This window comes from Taudactylus pleione, unplaced genomic scaffold, assembly GCF_031769625.1.
Source record: "Taudactylus pleione unplaced genomic scaffold, aTauple2 ptg000398l, whole genome shotgun sequence".
Lineage (NCBI taxonomy): Eukaryota > Metazoa > Chordata > Amphibia > Anura > Myobatrachidae > Taudactylus > Taudactylus pleione.
The window spans coordinates 835,165-854,915 of NW_028284800.1; the positions used below are offsets into that span (position 1 = coordinate 835,165).

The 19,751-nt window shown below is 43.8% G+C and overlaps 1 protein-coding gene across 2 annotated transcripts in view; it reads right to left on the minus strand.

Annotated features, from left to right (window-relative positions):
* The window catches only part of LOC148506659 (mitogen-activated protein kinase kinase kinase 3-like), a 223,137-nt gene that overhangs the window by 110,121 nt on the left and 93,265 nt on the right, over positions 1-19,751 (minus strand). The window lies entirely within an intron of this gene.

A 19,751-nucleotide genomic window follows, 5' to 3' on the forward strand; every position in this document is an offset into this window, starting at 1 on the left:
CTGCCGGTATGACAAATGTTACACAGAGTTTATAGAGTCCTACATTATCTTCAGATGCCCAGAACTGTCTCTTAGCTCTAACCAAGGCAGGCTCTTTGTCATATAAGGGAGAAACCCATCGTCCACCAACAATACACTGCCAGTAGAGAGTTGACTATCTACATACCTCGGCAAACACTGAAGGACTAGTCGCCTCTATTGGAATTTCTAGTGCCAGATGATATTCTTCATCAGTGGTTCCAAACTCCAGTCCTCAGTGAACCCTAACAGTGCGTGTTTTCCATACTCTACTGGAGCCCAGTTGTGCTCATTACTGACTGTCATGTTTTAAAAAATCAAAGGTGGTAATGATTAATTTGCATGTGAATCTGCAAAGAGACATGGAAAACATGCACTGTTAGGGTTCCCCGAAGACTGGAGTTGGAAAACACTGTTCTCATTTACATTTATATTATAGTATAGTATTTTCAGTAATAAACTTTTTCCAAACATCTCACCAAGGAGTGGTATTATTTGAAAAAGGCTGGGACTCAGGCAAATCACAAACCGCTGGCACTATGGTGTTGCATCCTTGATATCCAACGCATTATGTAGAATTCCTGCCAGCTCATTTGCGATGTACAACCATAATTGCCAGCTGTGCCCAATTTTCACAGGAAGCTTAAAGTTTGTCCCTGGAAAATGTTTTCCTGGAAAAGTGCCTACAGCTCAATATATAACAAATGCACAATACATTTCCACTTATCCTGTAAAGCAGGGGTTCTCAACGTCAGTCCCCAAATACCACGAACAGGTCTTGCTTTGTGAATGTCTTTATTCATGCATAGGTGAATTAATCTATTTTACTGGGTAAGTAATTATCCCACCTGCTTCCACAGACAGAAATCCACATAACATGACCTGTTGGGAAAACTTACAGCTTGCGATTGAGAACCACTGCTGTAGACTAAATGCAGTTTTCATAATTTACTTATTCACAATATGAGATGCATAATACATCCCATCCTTAGGGAAACATTGGTGCTGATAGCATATGGTGTGCACACCCCACATGGCACTGGCCACACCCACAAAACAATGGTCACACCTCCTCTACTTCTCACAATGGACCAGAGGTTCCCAAACGCTGCCATTACAATCCGGGTTTTAAGGATATCCATGCTTGAGTCCAGATGTTAAATCAAATTGACTGAGGTACTAATTAAGTCACCTGTGCTCAAGCATCGATAACCTTACAACCTGGACTGTAATAGAGGAGTTTGAGAACCTCTGATCTAGGGGTTAGGGTCTAATCAATGGCAAGTATTCCAGTCACTGCCACCATTCTCCTAGATGGGGGAGGTTGTGTTATATCACATTTTGTGTGTTACTGGACTGCTATAATTCCGTTCATACACGAAGAATAAACTCCTTATGCATGGATTTTTATTGCCACTTACAAAACCTTGGTGGTAACTCTTAGAAAATACATATACAGTATATTATTTGGTTTGTTATTATTTTTTTTTTTATGTGAAAGAATCTAAAAGTTTTATGTGTATTACAACTCAATTTTTCTGAGCAATTAGTTTTATGTAGGTTATGTCCCATTAATGTCCTATTTAGTTTTTTTGCCAAAATAAAGAAAAGACCTTTCTATATAAAAAAAAAATATATATATATAATGGCCCTTTTTATGGGTACACTTTGAGAGAGCACAATGTACAATTTGGATGGAAATGTGCAGAAGATCAACATGTACAGTCTGTTTTGTTCCACAACAGTCAATGCGGAAAGTTTCCCCAGACTAATCCTAGCTCAGAGCTGTGCTGAATACAGTACACAGTGCTGCTCTGCCAGGAACACTAAAAATTACTCGTGTGTGCACTTAGCTGCTAAAATATAGCAATAAAAAAATAAAAATAAAAATTATATTATTTCATTTAACTACTGACACTAGTATCTTTTTTTTATTCAAAATAGAGAGGGATCGTTCCAAAAAGATAAATAAAATGAATATGATAATACAGGACACCTCTTTTAGAGACTGTGCAGGCTGTATCACTACTGGAAAAGCTAGAAAAAAAGCTAATTAGGAAACAGGAGACATTGGGGTAAATTTACTAAGTTTGGTCGAGTTTTCATTTTTTTAAACTCTCTTTGCTTCACCGAAACTCGGGGGAGTTTATCCTTTAACAACTCGCAAATTTATTAAGAAGTGAGTTTAGCTGAAAGTGAGTTTTCTGATGGTGAAGCAGAGTTTAGATGAGATTACTCACCCGAGATTTGCAGTTTTTTCTCTCTGCCAAACTCACCCGAACAAGCAGCCTGCACATATCAGTGAGATATGTGTAACCTGCTTGTGTGTTGTACCTGTAAAAAACATCTTAAAATATATAAAAAAATTACATATGGCCCCCCCCCCCCAAAAGCCTAACCAGCCCCGGACTTGTCAGCCAGTCCTGGTATCTAAAATTACCGGGAACAAAACGAGTAGGGTTCCACCGTAATTTAGGTACCAGCACCAGGCTGCAGGGCCAGTCCTGTATTAATTATAGGGGGGGGAATAATTGCGTAGGGGTCCCCCTATAATTAAAACCAGCACCGAACCCAAAACGACCGGGGTGTAATGCCACAGCCCGGAGACCCTATTACCGGGTCTCCAGGATCAAAGCATTCTCACCCCAAGTTGTTCAGGCCAAGCCGTGGATCTCAAAACAATTTATATTAGGTATACAGGCAGAAACATACACAAATCACACTGATCTGTGTATGTTTCTGCCAAACTTGCAGCTCAGGAGGTGGTCTATTTGAAACTTCAATGCCACAGCGAGTTTGCTACAATCTCACACGAGATTGGAAACTCGATTCTTAGTAAATTTGCGAGTTGCATCTTTTCATGTAAAGTACTTCCTAATTTGGCCGATGGTGAGTTTTTTCGAGTTTGCAATCTCACATGAGTTTTAACAGTGAAAAGAGAGAAGTCACTTCCAAACTCATTGGAGTTTGTCTTTAGTAAATTTGCGAGATGAAAAACATGCCTAAACTCACGTGAGATTGTAAACTTCCCAAACTCGATTCTTATTAAATTTAGCCCCATGTCTCACTGAAATGATATGTTCTTGACAAAGCTACTATGGGGTTTCAAAATGTTGGAATCAACCACTTTCTGCATAAAGAATGCTTATTGCCTGAACTATTTTTGTATTTTTTCCTGCTAGTAACAAGAGAATCCGATTTAATGATAGTGAAGGGGGATCTGCAAAGTCTGCTTTTCTTACTTGTATATGTTGAAATATGTTAGTGATGTAATTAAGATTAGGACAGGCTACCTTCTCATGAATAATTAATAATAACCACAATAGATGCCATGGATGCAAATTATTCAAAAGCATAAATCTGCTATAAACCACTGCGACCAATCAGACGTTTGCTTGTATTAGTGCAACGTTTACTGTGCTGATTGATTGGTTGCTATCGATTACAGCAGGCCTTCTCAATATACTTAACATTCCTCACTAGGCAAATGGGACATGGGGCCTTATTCAGAGGTGGACGGACGCAGTTCATGTGCAGCTGGAAATTTCTCACGAACTCGCAAATGAGAAAATCTGCAAATGCCAGTTTAAACATTCCTCTTGTGTAGTTCTGCGCAACGGATGTAGCAAACACTGTAACGCCAACTTTGCATATCTGAGTATAAGTATGATGCCGAATCCCATCTCTCCACCATCAATGCAACATGGACTCCCCGAGCACTCCCTGCCTGGAGCAGAGTCTCCCTTCAAACTTTATTCACATATTGCCACGGAGGCTGCGGTGCTGCGAAACAGCGTAGCCAGATGCCCAAACCATACTTGCCTACCCTCCCTGTTTGACCGGGAGCCTCCCAAAAATCTGGTGCTGCTCCCAGCCCCCCCGGAAAGGCAGACAATCCCAGTACTACGCCCTCCTTTGAATCAGGCCCATGAGTACAAGCAGTTGTTGGCTAGCGGATGTCATGCAATGACCAAACATTCACTTAAGGTCGCTATTTACTGAGAACCAAAAAATTGATTTACTGACTTTTTTGTTCCTTCAAATTAAGAAATTTGCATACAAATGTAGAACTTACCCAGTGTCAACGACATCATTAATACCCCTATCTATCAACCTGGCAAAGTCCCGGGTCACAGACCGACCCTGGTAAAGAGCTGGGACTCCGTTCCAGGTTGTTTGCATTTACACAAAAATACGGGTCGATGCGCATTCATGTTCAAAACCTCATGTTTTTGCAATATGTGTGGAGACAATGGAGGCGCCTGCCGCCGGGGTCCAGCACCTAAGGGGCACCTCCTCCATTGCCCACGATATATTCACCCCACTTAGGGCTGTAGTTATGTACCTGAAGTGTACCGTCATGGCCGCCCAATATATGGCACCCCTTCCCGGCACCTGATTAGCCACCATACACTAATGGAGAGCTCCGTATCAGACCATCAGCTGCCGCCTCCGTCTATCTACAGTCTGTCCCTGCTCATTAGTGTCGCTGCTCCTCCTCAGCTTCTTTTGTCAGTTGACATGTCCCTCCTCACCCACAACTTCCTGTCTCACTCCTCAATGGTGGCTGTATTTGCATGCAAAATGCTACAATACAGTGTCAGCGGCTGTAATGGGGGGGCACCAAATTATAACTTGCCTCCGGTCCTCTGGGATGAACTTACGTCACTGCCTCCAGCTGTGAGAAACTAGACATCCCAGCATGCCCTGCCAAAGCTTTAACATGTTCTAATAGCAAAACGGTTGCAGGGCACACTGGGATATGTAGTTCAACAGCAGCTGGAGGGCCACATGTTGAATACCTCTGCCCTAGAGTATTAGCATTTTTTCCACGGAACCCCTGGGACAAAAGTTTCTTATCGAGAAATTCAGCATAAATTAAATGAAGTAAATTGTGCATATATGTCACCCTTAGGTGCAGATTATATGGTGGTTGACAGGGCTGTGCTTCTTTTTGTCCACATAATGTTTGATTGGCCACAATTAGCACTGGTTTTGTCTATCACACTGATTAACTGGACCATGAACCCGAGGCACCCCTGCACTCTTCCTGAGACACCCCAGGGTGCCAAGGCACCCAGTTTGCAAACAACTGGTTTAGGGCAATGTCAGAAAAAGCTAGATCACCAACAAAAACACCCGTTTAGCCAGCAGTGGCATGGTTTTGACAAGGTGCAAAGTTACTTACTCCTTTTTGCTTTACTCCCAGCTCAGAATCAGCCCCTCTCTTTGTTTGCAAATAGTTTTTTGTGTTGCAGAATTCAAACCAATTTGGAACAAGCAGATGATATGGCCACGGGGGAATTCTGATCCTCGAGAAGCTTCAATTTCTATATTGTTAGATGCACTCTCTAGAAAAGTTATACAACATTATAACTAACAACTGATGTTATTCCTTCCTCTCAAAATGTGTGTACAGGTCAATAAACACAAAGATAAAGAGAATTTGTCAACAGGTACGACCCTGGAACTATTACACTGTGCCTATGGGAGGCTTTCTCTGTGCCTCATTAAACAACTGCCCAGGAGAGCTGTGAGATATGGAGGATAGAATAGTGAACACAAATAGCTTGACCTGGAAGCAATTACCTGAGCTTGCGCTATGTTACATGCAGTCAGGGAAGAGACACCTTACTATGCAATAAAAGCAGTACACAGGCAATGTAACACCTGTAACAGGTTTCCATCAAGGATTTCTCCAGTTCCGTGGAATTTTTATTGTTTTTTTAACATTTGCTTATGGAAGCACTCATCTACTATAAAGTTGGCAAGATGACATGGCATAGAGGGTCCTATATCTACAGCCCGTCCCCAAAGATTTCAGGAAGCACAGGTGAAGACCTATACAATTCTAGTGTTATATTGCAAAATATACTCTCTTTTGCACATTTAATCCCCCCCCCCCAAAAAAAAAAATGGACCAAGATTTTGTTTACATCCTTTAATAACTCGGGGTTTCACCCTTTAATAAATTGGCCTATTCACCTGTAACAAATGGAATCGGTACAACTTACCGCCGGACATAAGCCCAGCGGATGTAATACCGACCCCGGATGGCAGAAGACTAAAGATCCCGACAGGGTAATATCCCTAACCCTCCCCCCCGTAACCCTAACCCTCATTTAGGGGTGCCTATCCCTAACCTCCCCCCTAGTGCCTAACCCTAACCTCTCCCCAGGGGTGCCTAAACCTAACCTCCCCTTCCCGTAGCCTAAACCTAACCCTCCCAGGGGGTGCCTAACCCCAAGTCCCCCCTGGAGCCCCTAAACTTATCCCCCCCCCCAGTGGCTGTCCACTCCCGACGCCCGGCCTTACCTTCGTTCGGTGTGCCGGGCGTCAGGATTTTGGCGGGTGGATAATGATAGGCGTCAGGATTATGATGCCTATCAGTAGTCCCATGCCGGGATTTCACAATCGAAATGCCGACCGCCGGCTTCCTGACCGCATACCGTAACAAACAGGCTCACGGGTCACTGATTGTTTGTTAAATCCGCATTCCAGTCATACCTAACACGGCATCAGACTGCGACATGTGACAACAGCACACTTACTGCATCTAAGTGACAGAAACATGATTAAAACAGGATTTAGAAAAGTCCCTAGTACACACCAGAAGTTAATGGGATCATCAGTCCATAAATGTCTTTACACTAATTTTTGGTGCCAGAGGTGACGCAGCAAAATACAGGGTGTCAGAAACATCTGCCCTTTACAAAAACAACAACAAAACAAGAACTTTTTAACTAGATGTCATCACGTTAGGCACAATTTAAACAAAAACCAAAGCACTCTGAAATGTGCTAATCATAGATGCACTTAAAGAAAAAGATTTGATTAAGAATAAAAAGTATTTTTCATAACAGACATACATAAGGTCTGAAGGTCACTGCTGACTGAGAGGGAAGAGAGAATAGCAGGTTAGAATAACAATGAACTCCAGCAGTAAGTGATGATATAAAGGTATGAGGAGAACCCAACTAAATCATATTACTTGACTTGATTGCTTTGCATACCTCCAAAACTTGTAAAACCACTTGACACTAAAAGGAACAACTACATGTGCTTAAAAGCAGGAGACAACTTTTCAAAATGATTGCTCATGCCACGTTATTGCTCCCCCTCCCACATTGCCAAAGAAATAAGGGGGGACAGCGCAAATATTTAGGATGCTCCCCCACCAATCGCAAAGTGTGACAGCCATACAGATATATAGATAGACCTATACATGCGCTAATAAAATTGCTGCTCCTTCTAAACCTGCACCTATGAGGGTTCACCACACTCTAAATAAACTTTATACTAAAGAATGGGAACAGGTTCTAAAAGAGCGTACCTTCACAGTCAAATGTGTATAGACAACATATGCATATCTATAATATACAATGGACGCTGTGATTAACAAATGAATAAAATGAGTGAACTGTAGAATCTTTGTATTTGGTATTTTCTTTCCTGCTATCTCTACAGGAACGCTGCACATTGAATGTGTCTTGCTTCATGCACATAAAGGTTTCTCTTAAGCACGGTTTACCACACGCTTAGGAATATCATGTACACCACACTTACATTGGGACTACATTGTGTCATGCACATAAAGGTATCTTTAAGATGTCTTCATCAGATACAAAAAACTTACATCAGACTCCTCTTGGTTCGTGCATGTAGCAGTTTCTTTAACACGGAATTCCTTCACATCATTTGAAAAACCTAAGATGTTTACACCCAAAGACACTTCAAATAGATACAGGGAGCTCAGATGCAAGTCCAAATAAAAATGTAGCAAACACAATCAGCAGCAATAAAAAAAAAACAATAAGAAAAAAAAAACCAGTCCATAATCCAAGGTTACGGACTGTTCTAAGATGTCTTGAAAAAGGTTCAGGTGAACCGAAACGCGTCAACAAGGAGGTGTTTGCTGTGTCCTGACCAGAAAGTAATCCACAAGGGAGAACCCAGGACTTTTTATACCATCTACTTACAGGTCATATACGCATTCCTGAGTGCTTGCCATTTGGTTAGGTTTAGGTTTTCATTTTATTCATTTGTTAATCACAGCATCCATTGTATATTATAGATATGGATATGTTGTCTATACACATTTGACTGTGAAGGTGCGCTCCTTTAGAACCTGTTCCCATTCTTTAGTATATAATTGTTAAACTCCTTACGGTGGAAAGGTCAAACTGCATGATGACGAATGCAGCATGGCCCCCACAGTCGCTGCCCACATCGGCAAGTGTGTATGTGTATGCATTTGCGGATGCCGGCTCCCCTGTAGGGCCCCGTCGCTGCCAATATCGGGCTGGGTACACATCGTCTAGTGTGTACCCAGCATAAGTGTTGTGTGACTTTGCTTCATGTGGTTACACTATTATGCTATTGGACTTTCCTCAATCTGAATCTCAATCTGAGGCCTAATTAATACATTTTAGTGAAAATAAATGGGTAGACATTTTGGTGCAGATGTACTAAGCTCTGGAAACTTATAAATTGCAGAGTGATAAACTACTAACCAATCAGCTCCTGTCATTTTTCAAACACAGCCTGTAACATGAGACTTAGGAGCTGAGTGGCTGGTAGTTTATCACTCTCTGATTTATCACTTTCCAGAGCTTAGTACATCTCCCCCTTGGACAAGTAGAATACATGAAGAAGGGCTTGTATGTGTAGAGGGTTATGGAAAGTAACATAACTGAATACAGTGAACAATTAAAGGTTGGTAACCAACAGCGACAACATAGATTAATGAAGCTGTAAGATACATTTCCGACTATCGTGGTGAAACAGGTGTAATGTTCCAGCAATACAGTCTTGGAGTTCCGCTCCTGGCCACTTCTCACTGTAGGGTCTATGGGGTCTATGTACTAAGCCTTGGAGAGAGATAAAGTGGATGGAGATAAAGTACCAATCGATCAGCTCCTAACAGTCACTTTACTGGTTGTGTTTGAAAAATGACAGTTAGGAGCTGATTGGTTGGTACTCTGGGGTCTATTCATGTTCTGGGGCAAGATACACTAAACGGAAAATGCGGTAAAAACCCAGTTTACCGCATTTTCCGTATGCATTATTCTCCTGGCCTCCGGGCTACGATGCGCAAGGTAACGCCAGCTTTTGCTGGTGTTACCCTATAGAAGCCTATGGGCTTCTACCGCATCGCTCTGCTATGAGGGATCCAATCGGATTCCTCCCAGCATGCCCCGCGGCCTCTGCATCACCCTGCGCATGCGCAGATGGACTCCCGGGTCATAAACCTGGAAGTCCACTGCGCAGGGCAGATCGCAAAGGACAGTTCTTATCAGAAGAGCTGTCCTTTGCAGTACTGAAGAGCTGTCCTTTGCAGTACTGAAGAGCTGTCCTTTGCTGTACTGAAGAGCTGTCCTTTGCTGTACTGATCGCATACGTTAGTGCATATGCATCAGTACAAATGTGAAGCATGGCGGTAAGTGGCGCACTATGTTAGTGCATCCCGCCCATTGGGTCTATTCATGAAGATTTGCGTAAATTAATTGCTTCTTTTCAGTATATATCGGACCGGCGATGCTGTTTTAAGCTGCGGTCCTCTCTGGGAAGAGAGGAATTGGCAGCCAGGTCCCTTCTGCACATGTGCCGGGTTACAGTTCAGGAGAGGCTGCTGTGGATGCTGGAATGTTAAGGGGTGGAGCAAGTGCCGGGTATCAGGCAGAAGACAAGGAAGTGCCCGCTTTGTGGCAGTGTTCAGATTACGCCATCCTTCCTGAGATGGTGAATCTGAACACACAGGAGAAGCAGAAAGCTCAGCTTTCCATTCTTTAATGCACTGGTCGGGGAACAGGGGTAAATTATCCCAAATGGGGTAAAAATGTAATTCCTGGGGGTAATGGACGGACAGCCGGGCATGCATATTAATCATTGCATGCCCGGCTGTCTGTCCATTACCCTCAGGAATGGAGGTCACTGGTGCCGGGTGCGGCGCCAGTGACTTCCAGCCCGGCGCCGCAGGGAGGCTCTAAGCCAGACGCCCGCTGACATGTTATTACCAGCGGGCGCCCGGCTCCTTCCCTGCAGCGCCGCGTTAGCCGGAGGCTGGAGTTCTCTTCTGAACTCCAGCTTCCGGCTCTCTCCATGCGCACTATGGGAGAGACGTCATGATGTCTCTCCCATAGTTCCGAGGAGCAGCCGGGCGGACAGGACGGCGGCAGATGCAGGAGCGGGGATTAAGGTAAGTATTTTTTCTATTTTTGTACAAGCGGCACTACATTGGGGACTACTACATGGGCACTTCTACAAGGGCACTATATGGGGGCACTGCTACAGGGGCATTATATGGGGGCACTGCTACAGGGGCACTATATGGGGGCACTGCTACAGGGGCATTAAATGGGGGCACTGCTACAGGGGCATTATATGGGGGCACTGCTACAGGGGCACTATATGGGGGCACTGCTACAGGTGCACTGCTACAGGGGCACTTCTACAGGGGCACTATATGGGGGCACTGCTACAGGGGCACTATATTGGGGCACTACTATAGGATTTCCTACCTTTCAAATCAAGGGGGTAACGTCGGCGTATCTAAATATATTTTGGGGTAAAAGGTAAAAAAGTTCCCTGACCCCTGCTTTAAGGACTCGCACTTCTCCACGGTAACTCGCTCTGGGCCTGATTCAGAGCCGGACGCTATTGCGCTCGCTCGTTCAGAAAAAGGGGCCGGCCATTTAAATTGAGCGCTTGCTCTTAGTGGTCTGTTGACGCCTCTATGTCTGTGCGAGCGAACGAAACATGCGCTCGCTATTTTGTAAAGACGCCCCCTGGCCGCTGGCATCCTACGTCATCTCCGCTATTTATTTGATTAATCGAGTACATCGAAAGGCGTCTGTACTGCTCGCAGTGCTTGTGGTAGGATTTTCCTACCGCAATCATGCGAACAGTTCAGGCTAAGAAACAACCAAGTGACGTGGTCGATGACGCTGCTTTGTTAATTATGCACACCCTTAAAACGCCCGTTTTGACCGTTTGTCACGCCTGCGTTCGGATCACCACTCCCCGTTTTCAAGCACCTTCCCCTGTTACCACCCACAAACGCCTCATCCTGTCACTCAAATTAGCAGGCACTCGCTATTTTGCGAGCGCTCGATTTCCGACCGCAAAGACTGGTTGGCGCATGCGCATTACAACCCATACGCATGCGCAGATATGCGAACATCGCTCGAAGCGAACGAGCGGCCGATTACGAGCGGCTCTGAATCAGGCCCTCTGTGAATAGCAACAAGCAGAGAAAAGCCCTGTTTACAGCAAAACAGGGCTTTTCTCTGCTCTATGATCACACACCTTGTGTGATTTGGGGGGGGGGGGGCAGTCTGCTGGATAAATCTGGGGCATTACACAAACAAAATACAATCAGGTGAATATTCACAACAATATAAAGATATAAAGAGACACACTGTAAAAAAAAAAAAAAAACTTATATTACACACTAGTGAATAATTTTGTAAGTGTAGGAGATGCAAACCAGCCAGTTCTTATAGACTTTTACAAAATGTACAGCCAGATCCACAAATTACATGGAGAATTGAATTAGGAAAACATTCAGAGTGGGAGGAAGCATGTGTCCAGCACCGAGCTGGCTCCCACCTGTGTCATGATGCAAATCGTCTCATTACTTTATTTATAGTACCCAACCCACATTCCAGCTTCATGGGATCCTTAACCTGGCACCCCCATTCCCGCGGGGGTAGTGTAGTACTGACTCTCAGACTTTCTCATGTCATAATATCAATACATAGTGTAATATTGTGGGGTACTTAGCTCAGTAGAGGGGTGTATTGGTGCAGTGTTAGGAGCTAGAATCAGGGTCCACACACAGCTTCTGTGGTAAAATCAAATAAATGGAGCTTTACTTGTCAGCATAAATCAAATGGAAAACAACAAACAGCCTAGCCCCCATTCAGGGGCTTATTTATTCGCCCCTGACCAACCTTGGGCAGCTAGTCTGCAAATAAAGTCCAAAGTCTCTCAGTCTCACACTCTGCTTCCTGCAGAGTAACACTGGGATAGTTAGTCTGGCCTGACTTGGCCTCTGGCTTCTCAATTATCAGCTGTCCTGACACAGGCTCCGGACTGGTCTTTAGCTGGCTGGCTGGCTTCCGCAGCCTCACAGTTGCAGTCTCAGCTCACAGTCTTTTAGAGTTTTAGGGTTCTCCCTAGCTCCTGTAGGTCTGAACACACTGGTCTCCGATTGCAGTCCCACGTGGACTGTCTGACTGCTCCAGCCCCACCTGGGCTCTGTGCAAAGGGTAGCGTCTCAACGTGTTCCCACAGTCCTTTTCTTCTCTAGGCCCCATACAGAATCTGCTGCTCACCAGCGCCATCTCTGGTGATACTGTCACAATAGATGCTGGGCTATGGGAGGGGCACAGGCGAGACATTTTGACTGTAACCTAAGCAGAATAGTAGGTCCTCTGTCGAAGTTTAATGTAATCTGGAGTATCACTAGCGTAGATGAAGGTGGCACCAAGGAAATGGCACCCATGAACCCCACTGAAGAAAGTTCTGGTTATAAATTGAGTGACTAGTGAAAGCACTATGCTCCAGTAATTCATTTAGACAGTTCAGTACAATTTAACGTACTTTGTGGAGACAATAATCTAATTGCACGTCAGTATGTAAAATAAATATGGCCTGATTCTGAGTCGCACGATATGTCGATATCAGACGTAGCTGTGCTATTTTTTATCTTTACTGTGCATGCGTCTAGGTCAGGGGTGGGCAATAAGCGACCCTCCAGCTGTTGTTGTACTACAAATACCAGCATGCATTGCAACATATTTAGCATTGCCAAATAGCAAAACTGTAGCAGGGCATGCTGAGATGTGTAGCTTTACAAAATCTGGGAGGCCGCTTATTGCCCACCTCTAGTCTAGGTGTACGCACCGAGAATTATATTGGGCATTCTTGGGCCGTGTGTGGGAGGTGGCTATTCAGATGCATGGAAATGGTCTTATGGGTGTGATATGGGAGCCTCGAGGGGATGATTGCCTGCACGGGCGCTTAATCGCTCACATAGGAAGTCATACTCAGACTGAAGGGGATGATTGCCTGCACGGGCGCTTAATCGCTCAAATAGGAAGTCATACTCAGACTGAAGGGAATGATTGCCTGCACGGGCGCTTAATCGCTCATATAGGAAGTCATACTCAGACTGAAGGGAATGATTGCCTGCACGGGCGCTTAATCGCTCACATAGGAAGTCATACTCAGACTGAAGGGAATGATTGCCTGCACGGGCGCTTAATCGCTCATATAGGAAGTCATACTCAGACTGAAAATCTGCACCTGCCATAGGGCTGGTGCAATTTGTGATTGTGCATCTAAAGATGCACCAAGCGGTATTCCAGCGTCTATGGATGCCGAAAGTGAGCATCTCAGCCCATACACATTCAAACACACGACTGTACACCAAGGAAGGGCTACGAAGTCGCAGACGTGCGACTGGGAAAAAAGGCAAACACTGAAAACGCATTTCGGAATCAGGCCCATTGTGTCGTTTTATAGACAGATCTCTAGTTCTACATATAGAGCAGTTTTCTCCCTAGGCTGTTTTTTTGCGGGTGCATCATCCGGCAAGAAACACCCTTCCAGCCAGCACTTTGGGAGCCTGCATGTGGGGACAGTATCGGGGAGCTGTATAAAAAGGACCAGATCCTACAGACTTTGCAGCTTTTTCATAATCCGACGACTGGGCCTCTAATAATAAGAGGATAATTAATATATAAAATGTTATTTCAAGTTTAAATCATTATAAGGTCAGGGTTTAAAACATTTTATTATTGTGAAGACCCCCACCCGGCTACTTCTTGATGCCACCCGGCTGGAAAAATTTTCTGGGGAGAACACCGTAGAGGAAATGTAAAAGGTAGTGATTTCGCAAAACAGGCACAATTCCAGCATATTTCCCACGATTTTCCAATCACCATATGTAATAGAATGAGTTGCATAGCTGACCTGCCAGACCCACGCTTTACGCGACGCAAGTAGTCCTCCAGATGTTCCTAAAATTAGGTATACAAATCGCCCAATGTAACAGCGTTTTGAAAATTTGCTGGAAATGCGTTAGAATAACTCGCAAAACAATAGACGGGCCCCAGGGCAGTGAGATTAATTAAATCTAACATTTGAGGCCAATGAGCTCATTTATGGGGCCTTCATCAACACATTCAAAGCCTATAGAAACCAGCTAGCAAACCATTTCTCTGCCAAAATTGCAGGTTTGTTGTATTTGAATTAAAATAAATAATTTTTCAAATATAGTTGTTCTACCACTCTTCCTATGTAAGGTTCTGGCCTTAATCAGTCTCCACTTTATGGGCTCAATCTAATGGTTTGCGAAGGGTGCAATGTGCCGTTGCCACAACGTTAAAACCCAGCAACGGCACCGCATCTCGCACCCCTCGCAGCCTGCTCCGAGCCTGAATTTGCATCATTTTGCCTCGAGCCTTATGGGGCTGGCTGCGAGCATTTTTATGTGAATTCGGGTTGCCGAAAAGTGTGGCCATTGCCGAGATGACTCGCACCCGCAAGATCATGGCGGCTAATTGGATAGAGCGTTATGTTGTAATTGTGTAAAATTGACCCCAAAAATTGTGCTCAGAAAAATGCTTGAAATGTCATTAAAACATGTTTGAACTGATGCAGTGTAATGCATGTATTATATATACCCTAGATATTAATAAGTCAAGCACAACTTTATTATTATTATTATTATTATTATTATTATTATTATTAGTGTGTTCTATATGGTTTTTAGAAAAATAAACAATGAAAAATTTGAGTAAACACACTAATATTTGCTAAAAATCAAAATGAAATACACAAAGATACACAAATTTTCATATAACACAACACAATTATTTTATCAGAGTCAAAATATTTGATTGTGTATCGGAGCACATAGGACAAAATGAACTGAAAACAAGAAATCTCTGTTAGTAAATTAATCTCTTCAGATTATGTGACTGAAAGTCATCTGTGCAACCTACTTATCAGATGCATAGGAATAGTCAAATTTAATCTATAATTAAAAGGGGGCAATTCTATTCAGTGGGAGTTGAATTTCGCCAGGAAATTGGTCCCGGAGTTATTCAATTCAACGCGCTGTTTAGTCGACACTTACAAGTTAAGTCGGAGAATGCCGGTTCTTGCGACATAACCTGGGTGTTTAGTCGCAAGAACCGGCATTCTCCAACTAAAGTGCCGGCCACGAGGCTGTTAGCGCCGTTCTAAGCCAGAAAACAGCCTCACGCCCAGCACTTTAGTCGTATTTCTCCTCGCATCCTCAGGAGGGTGCGAGAAGAAATCATTTAGTCGCTCTAACAGCGCAGTCAATTGAATAGCTCCAGGAGCTCCCTCCCAGCACTGTCCAACCTCTGCTGAATTGAATTACCCCCAAAGATCACTAAATCTAAATAATGTAGTGCATTAACCATGAATGTAAAATCCGTTGTGAGCGTTAACATGACCTTGCACTGCGTCTCTGATAAAGCTGCATTCCCTGGTGAATAATCACAACCAACAGCTCCGCTCAATGGAGCCCCAGAAATCCTTCATGCAACCGTTATTCCTGAGGCTCCATCAGAAGTAGCTTAACACAAAAGTAATATAAGCTTGCCGAGACTTGTCTAAAGTTACCTACAGTATGAGTCACAACTAGAATACAGCTAAAACAATAGAAAATGTACACATTCACAATTTAGTTATGAAAGGTCAACATAGTCTGCGTATTTTTTTCCAGTAGTCCATTTAAGCATTGATAAGATGTGTTAAAAAGAACAGTAAATGACACAGTCGTATGCTGCCCACATCTCTTATGCACTAATTCTTTCCCATCCACCTATACACATACTTGTCCACTCTCCCAGAATGGCCGGGAGGCTCCCGAAAATCGGATGTAGCTCCCGGCCGCCCGGAAAAGTGGGCAAGTCTAGTGTGGTCCAAAACATCCCTCAAAAATGTATAGTGGACCGATATAGCTTTATAGATAGGTACAGGTTGCATCAGGAAGCAATCCAAAGTATTGTCCCAAACCCATACTTGCCGACTATTTAATATTCCTCCCCGGGAGATGCCCAGGGAGGTGAAGCAGGTAAGCAGAGCTGGGAACGAGCTGGCCGGATCGCGTCGTTAAGCCCTGCACCCTCGCGGAATTCAATGCTATTTTCCATATTTCCACTAGGGGCGGGGCTAAATGATGCAATTCTCATAGAATCGTGCCATTAGACCCCCCCCCAACGCTCAGAACCGCCGATCCCCGCTAACATCCTCCCCATTCTGCCCACTTCACTAGGAAGTGGGCAGAATGCGGGAGAAGTGCCTACCCTTCCGGGGGTACGGGGGGGGGGGGTTACCCGAGAAATCAGGAGCCTCCTGCGAAAACCGGGAGGGTAGGCATGTATGCCCAAACCCCATCCGAAAAATGTTCAAGAACATGTGTGACATAAAAGCTTGTTTGAAGGTGTACCAGAGGATAAGGGCTGACCATGGCAAATTGCAAAGAAATTTCTACAAAGGTGAGGAGACGTTTGTTCTCTGTGGATACCAGAGATGTAATATTTTGTATCCCTGCCAATCTCCACAAAGTGAAGGGGTGAGCAACCATGTCGCCTAGAAAATTAGGGTTCTGAATTAAAGGAATGAAAGGCATTTAAGACGGACTTATGCCGAAGGATGTGCCAAATTTTTCTGGTTGTCCATGAAAGAGGGTTTAGTTTTACAGGGTCTGGAATTTCCTGGTCATATTGGTGGAGACAGCAAATTAAGTCCATGTCGCCCAAAAATTCTTGTTCCAATGAGTTGTTGGTGTAGACAGAGGTTTGTAATGTCGTAAGAAGGGCGCATAACAATGTATGCCTCCATCTGATTTTGGTTGGCAAAGTTTTCATAGAGCAATTCGAGAACGGTCCCCCTTCCAGATAAATTTATGAAACAGGGCATTTATGAATTGTACATCTGCTTTAGTCAAGATTATAGGGAGTGATTGCAAAGGATATAGCAGACGAGGCCATTTTGAGTAAATTAGCTCTCCCCAAGAAAGACAATGGTAGACATTTCCATTTAGGCGGGTGACCCATTAACATTTGGCCTAGGGACGGCCTGGCCCCTAAATCCACCCATGCGCATATACAACAGCTGTCCTCGGTTGCAACGCTCACTTCCATTTCCAACCTGTTTCTGGAAGAGATGTCAGTACTATGCGGCAGGGGCTTTGAGCATTGTGTTTCTATGGCTGTGCAGCAGCATACAAATTCCAGATCAGAATGCCAAACATTGGCTACAATGGTGTAAGGCACGCCACCACTGCACTTTGAATCAGTGTAGACGCATTCTCTGGAGCGACCAGTTATGCTTCACATATGCATACTAGCTTTGCAGTGGGGATAAGTGCTGACAATAATTGTTCTGTTTTGTAATTACATGTGGCATTGTTGCTGTGCAGCTGGTACTATGTATAATATACCTAAAGCTGAGGGCTGGTATATTTCTTTATGTTCAGACTCAGGGGCTATTAACCTTTTCAGTTTTGTGCTGAAATAATGTCTGATTCGGCTTTGTGACTCACGGTTTTTGAAGTACTCTTTTAAGTACTTCAATTCTGTCTACAATGAAGTATCTACAAATGAAGTTTGAGTAACAAAGTTATACGTTGTATACACATATAGGCAGCAGGACACTGGAGAGTAATAGATTTTAATATTACAACTTCATCATAAATATACACAATAAACATATGTAAATAGCGGCACTCACATTAGGGCCTGATTCAGACCCGCTCGCAAGCGGGTCGATGTTTGGCCACTGCGCATGCGCACGCCGGAGCCGGCTATGACGTACGCATGCGCGAGACCCGGCTAGCGATGGGCGCTCCGACGCTCCGGGTCTCGCACCAAAAGGCGGCGGCTGTCGTTTTTGATCGACAGCTCGCACCGTTTTGGAGGCGGGCAGGGGGGGTGGCTGGCCAAATGGTGGTCACCCACAGCTATGCGAGGGGCCCGCGTCCGGCTCTGAATCAGGCCCTAGGTGTAAGCAATGCCGGGCTTTCAGCTGAAAGTGAGTTGTGCTTTCAATTTTCAGCTCCACACGCTGAGAAGTGGTGACTTACAAAAGTGGCCACTTTGTAAATATAGCCCCGTCTCTGCCCATCCGTGTGTTATTTTTTTGGACAACATAAATTAACATTGTCCCATATAAAGAGTTAAATCTGAAGTTTCACAGAAAACATAATTTAAAACAAAGCAAATCAGAATTTAAACAAAATAGCTCTAATGCTGAACGTGACCTCCACATGCAATGCAAGTACATAAAAATATTTCCTTTAATAAAGGAAAGTGGCAAAAAAATATTTCCTCTGAGAAAAACAATGCCAATGTAAAAAAACAAACAAGCTACCATAAAGTATACTGTAGTACAGGTCACATCGTATTTATCCCTTTTTTGCTGTCATTTGTTACTTGTTCTGTGGTTGACTAAATAGTCTGCAATGGATGGCAGCATATTTGTGATATATGCACCATGTTATGTAGGACATTTATGAACGAGCCATAACCAGTATTTTATAAACAATGGTAAGCTTATCTCCATGCTATATGTGACTCTACTGCTTACGGCATCCATAATTGGCTTTAGCTGTACGATCACCACTGCCGGCAATGGGGACAGAGCAAAGGCCTTTCCGGCTTTCAGGATTTGCTTAGTGCCAGCTGTCCGGCACACATGCGCATTAGTCAGCAGTCCATAGCCGGCAGCATAAAGCTGACACTGCATTGTGCCCTATACGTACATATGATAAAGGTCACTTGCTGAGAATAATTCATAACCGCACTCGAAGTACAAGATACTGAACATAAACATATTCTACATTTTATATTTCTTAACAATGATTATTTTTAGAAAATGACCTTATATGTTATTACCTTTCATTTATAAAGAACGGCTGATTTTCCCAGCACTCTGCTAAGGGAATTAGGTGCATGTGAGACTTACATGGATATATACTGATGGTAGCTGCCCCCAAGTTCTTACAGTTAAAAAGAGATTGGGGCTGTGAGAGACAAGCAAAGGGAAGATTACAGTTGCTAATTAAAGGGACGAAGAAGGAAAAGGAAAAAAGTCCCCCGCACAGGTAATGCTACTATAAATAAATGAAAGTAGTTATTTAAATAGACGGTGCTATCTCCACAAATATCCTCTATTCAGCAATCGGATACATTAGGGCAGTGGTTCCCAAACTGTGCGCTGTGGCACCCTAACCCGAACAAAAAAAAATGTGTCGACCATTTGGCTATGAGTGTCGACCTAGTGCCTGTCGGCCTTCATACATGTCGACAGTGTTACCAGTCGACCTTTAGTGTGTCGACCATCTGACCCTGTCGACCTTCATACCTGTCTACCTACAGTACCTGTCGACATTCAGTGTGTCGACCGTCAGACCCTGTCAACCTTCAGTCCCTGTCTATCTATTGCCTGTCTATCTTCCATTGTCTACCTAAACATTGTCTACCTAGACAATGTAGACCTAATGACCGGATACCAGTAGATATATATGTTGGATACAGTGCGAGGAGTGTAAAGATTACAGCAGCAGACAACAGTCAAAACAAAGGCAATATTCGGTTAGAATAGCAGCAATAATTCATAAAGTGCTACCGTCTTTTTTATGTGAAGCCATATACAAGATTAAATAATATACTATCTAAGCACATAAT